Source organism: Pterocles gutturalis, unplaced genomic scaffold (genome assembly GCF_000699245.1).
Source record: "Pterocles gutturalis isolate BGI_N339 unplaced genomic scaffold, ASM69924v1 scaffold1516, whole genome shotgun sequence".
NCBI lineage: Eukaryota > Metazoa > Chordata > Aves > Pterocliformes > Pteroclidae > Pterocles > Pterocles gutturalis.
In genome coordinates this window covers 46,576-55,273 of record NW_010097427.1, presented here as the reverse complement: position 1 = coordinate 55,273, position 8,698 = coordinate 46,576, and positions in this window count along the sequence as shown.

The window sequence follows — 8,698 nt, the reverse complement described above, 5'->3', positions numbered from 1 at the left end:
GTTGTGACCAAAGTGCAGGACCCGGCACAGAATGTACTAGCTATCACCGCTACCCCACGTGGCTGATTTTAATCTCCGTTTTATCGGTTTAAGACGCAGTCACACCTTTCCCTGGTTCTCCTGGCATTCTCGCTTGTTCACAAAGGAGTGCAGTTCAGTGCTGTTTGTAATGGTTTACAGTTTGCCTTCAAGGCAATGGCCTGAAACAAACAAACCTCTATCAGACTGTGAAAAATGTTCAGCTACTACACACCAGCCCTAAAACTCAACTGTATTTGAATTAGTGGAGATAAAAAGCTTAAGAACATGCATTTTATTAATCTTATAGCCAGCCAACCAAAAGTGTTAGCAACCATTATATAGGGATCACATATGAAAAAACCTCAAGCTTTCTCCATTCTACGTAGATAATTTGAGAAATAAGATATTGCTTTCCTCTAGAGCTTTGAGGTACAGCATAAATCTCAGAAGCTTGATATTAGACACAACAGATTAAAATATGGTGATCCATATGCTCCCACAAATGGGACATAATTCATTCACAGCAGAAAAACTTCCATCTGAAATGGAAAAAAAGTGACAACTCTTGCCTCATGATAAAGGTGGTTCATCTTTTTCTCAGGCGTATCACCTAGAAAGTAAAACCCTTCCAGGTTTCCTGAAGTTCTGTGCTTTCAGTCACTGTTGGCTCAGAACAGAGACATAATAAATCTCAACTGATTCCAGTAAACTTAAAAGAGGGAAACTCCAGAGAACAATACTAAGAAAATCACTCCTACGCTAAAAAGCTTATACTTGGTCTATTGTACACGACACATGCAACCTCATTTTAGGCCTCCCAACATGTATACTGTCCAAACAACCATCTTTAGTCTGTGAATAGTTAAACCTTTAAAACCACAAATTTTCTAATTGATCCCCTGCTAATTCCTAAAATCCATCTCTCAAGCATATTGAGGTTGGTATATACACTCATAACAATTGTCAGCTATGATGGATGGCTAGTAGAAGTCCAGGTCGGTGTGCCAGGATACGAACCTCAACTCAGAATATTTGCTCCTGAAAATATACAGAGGAACATTTTCAACTAGGTATCATATGCACAGAAGTACGACGCATTAAGTTGAGTCTAAATAAACCTTAACTCTGCTGTTTACTTACAGTTCCTTAAGACTACAGGTAGTTAGAACTGATCATTATATACTATCGAAGGTACAGTTTCCACAAAGACAAGTTCTGGGTAATATTTTAACTTTGTTGATGTTGAAAATAACTTGAGTTCTGCTTTTGCACGAGCTAAGACACTACCACTAACACATATCATGTGTATTGAGCAGCCACACTATTAGACTTCATCTTTTATAAAGTACATATAAGTATTTTTTTATGACTGTGGGCTAATGCTTTCCCAGATTTAATATCAAACGTGGTTTGAGTTTGCTGCTGATGGCATAAAAACACAGATTCTCTCAGAGACAGAATTTTATTAAGGGATAGGCTCTTAAATTAAAACTAAGATTTTTTTTTTTTTTAAAGCTATTTCCATTTTTTCACTTGGTTGTTTTTTCACATCTGCCATCACAAATGTTTTGCATAGCTACTTTTATTTCAGTTAATCACATGCTTCATTTTCACATTCATCTCAATGGCAAAGTAGTTTCCTACCAAACTCAATCCATTAGAAATTCAGACAACGCAGAACTGCAGAAAACATTGTTAATGAAAATATCTGTATATCGAACGTGCATTAGCAGAGGTTCAGAAAAGATAACGCTTGTCCCCGGCTCCCACTAAAAGAGATCAGAGGAATCAACGTTGTATGATACAAATTCTCAGGTTTTCTCCTTTTTCACTTCTTATGTAAGTACAGCTTTACTACTGGAAACATTACACGCTCTCAAACAGCATTAATCCCTTGTTGTGGATCTACCTGCTTCCCCTTATGAATTACATGGAAGTTATTTCATTAAGTAAGGTATCACAGTTCATCGGATCAATAGTACAAGATCATGCCACTATCTAAACTAGCTGCAGCCTCAATGCAATACTATTGCAATGCTGCTACCGCTGAAAATGTCTGACCATTTCAGGACCTGTGCATGATGGAAAATGCAATTCTTCTATTTCTTTCTTTCTTTCTTTCAACAGATGAGCATTTTTTTAAGTACATATAGAAAGGGATATACTTGTATTAGAGTGCTAACCACAGTTTTTGGAACTAAAGATCAGCTATTGCCTTTTGCATGTATATTTTCTTCTAAAGTTCATTTTGATGTTTAAATGCATTCCTGAAAAAGTCTCCATTTTTTTTTTCATAACCATCCTGACTTCTCTTAATTTATAAAGGAAGATAATAAATTTATATAAAATGTATCAACTGGCATTAAAAAAAGGAGCAGGTAAGTAAAGAAATCGGTGAAAGAATAGAGTGCGCCAAGATTTCCTTCTGATCTCTAGAGAAGCTTCAAGTAAAGCACTTAATTTGAGAGCAGGTACCCCTTAATCTCACATCTCTCTTCTTATATCAGGAATAAGTACACACAGTCATCCCCTTTTATTTAGAGAGAGAAGATTGTTTCCTCTCTTAATTTCTTCTGAGAAAAAAACCAAAACCAAACCCAAACACCTATGCTCCAGAGTTTCTCACTGGCATGTTCATTGCAGGCCAGAGGAACTAACTGGAAGGCAGCACTTCCAGAGCTGTGCCTACAAATCATGGCAATAACAGTACTGGTCAGTTATATCACAAGCACTGACAAAGAAAAGAGTTTAGTGGGTTTAATGTATATCTTTTACAGGTAATGAAGACCTTAATTTATTCCAACAGGAGCTTTTCTACTTCCTATGCATCTCTTTTCTGACTCAGAGCTGTTCTGTGCTTTGAGGAACACGTGAATTTCACACAGAAACAAACTTCGAGCTAATAAAGGAACCCAAGTTCTCAATGTATTCATTACTGGAGTCACACTTGTGAAAACCGCACAGAACACCACACAACAGTGAGTCACGCACAACTGTTGGTGAAACAAATACTGCCAAATCCTTCTGTAATAACTCATCTTTTTTTATCCCAAGCCTCTACATTTCTTCAAAATAACAACTTTGCAAATGCTAAACTGAAGAACTGTAAAATAACAATTGAAGACGTTGTTTCATTTATTTCTTTTCTGAATAAGTACCCCAAGTATCTTACTATTTGGCACTACTGACATTGCCGACAGGTCATCCCATACGCTTTCCTCCTTTCCAGATTCACATGCACATCCAAGAAGTCTTACGTGATACATGCTGGTGGGCAAAAACTGTTCATTAAATTTAATGACTACCATTGTCGTAAGCACTACTAGAGAAGGAATTACTATCCATGTGTTAGCAATGGTAACAGCAACACGTAAATACTGCTCAGGGAACGAGCAGTTTACCCAGGATATAGTTAGGCTTCCTGCTCTCCAAAATCTGTATGGTTTGCGGTACGTATCTCATGTTCATTTCTTGAACACCATTCTTGACAAGACATGAACATTATTCATTCAAATACAGTTCCATGTATGAATGAAAACAAAATGGAAAGGAAGAAATAAAACAATAGAAGTAATTGTGGCTTGTTTGGGTTTATTTTGTAACCAATAAATACAGTATACCTGGAATGCTTTTTATGGCACCTTCAAATCCATCACTCTCTCCCAAAGCAGACATTCTGCCCCTTCACATCCTGTTGTGCTTCTGGTTTCAACTGTACTTTCAGTTATTCTCTTCATTTCTCTTGCATTTCAGAAGAAGTTTCCCTGTCTTGTTTGTAATGTCACATTGTACTAAATCACTGCTATAGCTAGGAACAAGAGTGCTTCTGCAGCGTACTAGAGTGGTATTGCTCCCCAAGAAAGAGATGGATAGCCCTGGCATAACATGGTGCGTTTTGAAAGCACAACAGGCATCTCCGCAATTCCTTTATGTGACAAGAAAATACAAAGGAACATGTGGCTGTGGTGAAGCCGAGGTGTCAGGCACACTTTTTCTCCAAATATGCTATTTCAAAATGATCAAGCATATAACAGCTTCTTCCCTCAGGCAGGCAAATAGGAATGGAGACTGCAAAGACTGAGAAGTACCATAGGGAAAGTCTCATCTCGAAAGAAAAAAGCCCTCACTTTCTTCAAGTCCTTCATAAAACAGATGATTTGCTGTTAACAATATCAATAGAAGTCACTTTGTAGTATCTTCATAGTTACACAATGAAGTACCAGGTGGAACTCAACATAAGAAGACTCACACTATCCCAACTGATAGTATTTTTGAGGCAACTGAAATGGGGAAATAAATTACTTCAACATTAGGAAGAAATGTTTTCCTGTGCGGGTGGTGAGGCAGTGTCCCAGGTTGCCCAGAGAAGCTGTGGATGCCCCATCCCTGGAGGGGTTCAAGGCCAGGCTGGATGAGGCTTTGAGCAACCTGGGCTAGTGGGAGGTGTCCCTGCCCATGGCAGGGGGTTAGACTGGATGATCTCTAAGGTCCCTTCCAACCCAAACCATTCTGTGATAAGCTGAATATGCACTGACTTAAACACAACCGACAACATCCTGATCTTGAATGACGGGATATCATCTCAGAGGAAAATGTCGAGTAGGCTTCTAGATGCCTTTGACACTCAATGAAACACAGGAGGCTACTTGACCTTAATGACCCTCTCCCCTCTCCAGCACACCAAAGCACCCACCTACCATTTAGTTTGTACAATGGGCAGAGTGTTGACTTTTCTTTCAGATGTGGGGTTTCAACACACACTTTAGAAACAGAATTGGGCCTGAACAGCAGCTGAGTGGTGATTGTAGAGTGACTGCCCGCTTTCATTATTCATGACAAAATGTTTACTTTTTGTTTAATGTAAAAAAAAATTATTTGACCCTTTAAAATGTTGATGAAATATAATTGTTCCTTTTTGAACAGACCAAGAAGCCTGCTGTGATCCTAACCCAATAATAAACGGAAGGACAGTTGACAAAGACTTAAATGATGCATCCCCACGGCTTCTGCAGCACATACGCTCCAGCATATGGCTTTTCAAATCTCCCTTTACAGTAGAGAACATGCACTTGCTGTGCATTCACAGGCCTGTTCGGTGCTAGAGCCAAGCAGGACTGAATTTCGTCTACCACTTGCAAGGGCACTTGAGGGAAGACATGAACATGTAAACTTAGTGTTTTATGCCCACTTATTCACTTCAAAGAGTTCATTCTGTACTGTCAGTATTGATTTGTGGTTGGAGTCTTTTGGTTTTGATGTGATTTTTTTTTTTTTTTAAGAAAAGTAGGCTTTTCAACTATTTTTCCTGTTGGAATGATGAATTCCATCACTTTTAGACTCTCCTTCATCTAAGGAGGGAAAGGGCAACTAGTTTACTTGTCCAGACTCTGCTCATTAATCTGTCCTTTCAAATACTTTGGGCAACAGGCAGTTGTTCTGATGTGACAGGTAGTGCCTTCCATTTTCCACTGGACTGATAACCAAGCAAGGCAAAACGATTACAGGCAAAGAAAAGGAATTTATGGCTTAGCAAGTCACTCTTTTGGGAAGGAATATAGAAACTGATCTTTTCAGCCCAATTCTACACTGCCTTCAGTACCTTTCCTGAATACTCCACTAAAGTTATTAAAAAAAAAAAAAAGTCACCAGCACTGAAACGCTGGCACTGTGAGTTTTCTTTCATCATCCTTACTGGCATATAGGACGCACTGTAGTTATTTGTCAAGAGAATTTAAGGTTGAAGATACTTCCTCCCTTGGCTGATATTTCTCTTTTTTTACAGTTTCACTGTAACACTGCACCCTAATCCACACGGACAGGAAAAAAGGCAGTGAGGATTACGAGATACCAGAGAGAACTCACAGTTGATGGGTGCCCCAGGAAGAACACCTTACAGATTTCTCTTGCCACCAATTTCCACAGCAGTCCACACTGGAGATACACCTACTGCTCTACCTTTCTCCAAGCCTCCTGATTCCATCACACTACTCATAACTATAGTACTCTCATAACTGCATTGAAGACTCTCTGCATTTGGTACAAACGTGCTTTTGTCTAGCAACTTCTTTTCATGCTGTTGCTGTGCTGCTCACTGGTTTACACCTCAGCTCTGCTGGATGTGCTCTCCACTTCTGCATTCACCTCTTGGTGCTCAGTTTTCACCCCTATTTCACTTCTTGGCTCTGTTCAGAACCGTTCAATGCTTATGCAAATATGCCTATGTTTCACAAACAAGTAAACCTATGTAGCACAAATTTGTGGAGGGGGCGTGGGGCAACAGCAACAACACAACAATGTCCTTAGCAGCTAAGCTTTCAATAGACAAAAGTAGACATTCAAATGCAGATGACACCAAGTTGGGCAGGAGTGTTGATCTGCTTGGGGGTAGGAAGGCTGTACAGAGGGATCTGGACAGGCTGGACCGATGGGCTGAGGCCAGCTGTATGAGATCCAACAAGACCAAGTGCCGGGTCCTGCACCTGGGTCACAACCACCCCACGCAATGCTACAGGCTTGGGACAAGTGTCTGGAAAGCTGCCTGGCAGAAAAGGACCTGGGGGTGCTGGTACAGCCGGCTAAACATAAGCTGGCAGTATGCCCAGGTGGCCAAGAAGGCCAACAGCATCCTGGCCTCTATCAGAAACAGTGATATGTGAATATCCTTCTCAGCAGGACAAGGGAAGTAATCATCCCCTGTACTTGGTGAGGCTGCACCTTGAATACTGTGTTCAGTTTTGGGCCATTCAACACAAGCAAAACATTGAGGGGCTGAAGTGTGTCCGAAGATGACTGACAAAGCTAGTGAGGGGTCTAGAGAGCAAGTCTTACGAGGAGTGGCTGAAGGAACTGGGGTTGTTCAGCCTGGAGAAAAGGACGCACAGAAGAGACCCTATTGCTCTTTTCAACTACCTGAAAGGAGGTTGTAGCGAGGTGGGTGTCAGTCTCTTTTCCCAGGTAACAAGTGATAGGATGAAAGGTAACCGCCTCAAATTGTGCCAGGAGAGATTAGGAAATAGGATATTAGGAAAAATTTCTTAACTGAAAGGGTTGTCAAGCACTGGAACAGGCTGCCCAGGGAAGTGGTTGAGTCACCATCCCTGGAGGGATTTAAAAGAAATGTCGGGGTGGCACTTAGGGACATGGTTTAGTGGTGGACTTGGCAGCGTTAGGTTTATGGTTAGACTCCATGATCTTGGGTCTTTTCCAACCTAAATGACTCTATGATTTCTCTTTGCTTGTTTCCCCACTCCCCCGAAGACTACATGGAAAGCACTGGCTTTGAAAAAGATCAAACATTTAAAACCAAAGCAGTCTGCTTGTCCAATGGACTGTGAGGAAAGTTAGTGATGCATGTTAAATGGTAAATAATAAAATCTAATTGCCATATAAATGTGCGTGGCAATCCATCTCCCACAGAACTGATGCTCTGCCAATTGCTCTGTATGAGGGGGAGGGTTGTGGTGGAGAGGTGAGGCATTCAAGCACAGCAAACGTCCTTCATTTCTTTCCAGTTCTGACCACTTTTGTACAATGTTATTCAAGGATTATCATCAGAACACAACCTTCAACAAAAAAAACTTCCCCACACCACAAGTTCAACATCACCACACTAGCAACCGAAAGTGGACATACAATCCACCCCTCGTCTCTCCAGCACAATGCCTTCCCACATCCCAAGATTATCCACTAACACTATCGAGTCCATTGCCCGTTACCTCTCTCAATTATTATATTTATCTTATCCTAAATGCCTCAGCCCCACTTTGGGCACCAGAAAGGACTGTCGTGGTTTTAAAAAGAGCCATTAGACAGCCTCTTGTTTAGAAAACCTCATGGGCTGAGGCAAGGACAGGGAGGGTTCACTCACCACTTATGGTCATGGGCAAGAAACCAACACGACTTGGGGGGAAAAAAAAAAAAAACCAAAACAATTTATTAACTATTTACAATTAGAAACAAAAGCAAGATAATGAGAGAGAGAACTACATCTTAGAAAGGCACTTCTCCCCCACCCTTCCCTTCTTCCCAGACCAAAAAAAGCTTTGTTTTGAACCTTCTCCCCCGGGTGGTGCAGGGGGGCAGGGAATGGGGGGTGCAGTCACTCTGCCTCCTCTTCCTCCTCAGGGAGGGCTCCTCACAGCTTTCCCTGCTCCAGCAAGGGGTCCCTTCTCATGGGAGAGTCCTTCACAAACTGCTCCAACCTGAGTCCTTCCCACACAGGGTCACAGTCCCCTGACGACTGCTTGGCTCCGCCATGGGGTTCTTCAAGAAAATCCACGGCCTTCTTTGAGTATAGCAACTTCATCTTCTCATGGTCTCCACGCTGTGGGGGAATTTCTGTGCCAAGGCACCTCCTTCCTCTTGTCTCTCTTCACTGACGGGCATGTCTGCGCCGTTGCCTCTCTCGGACCTCGCTCCTCTCTCCGCCGCGGGTTCTTTCACCGGCTTCCAAGAAAACTGACTCTTAGGAGAGCCATGGCGGAGGCTTGGGCTACAGCAGGTCGGCTCACAGGAGAAGCCAGGGAAGTGGCTGGACAGCTGGGCCGGTCCGCTGGGGCCTGGCTCTCCCCGGGGCTGTGCCCACCCCCATGTTCTGTGCCCCCTCCTAAATATGTCACTCACAGAGGTGCTGGTGGCTCAGCCCTGGCCTGGGGTGGGTCCAGCCTGGAGCTGGGGG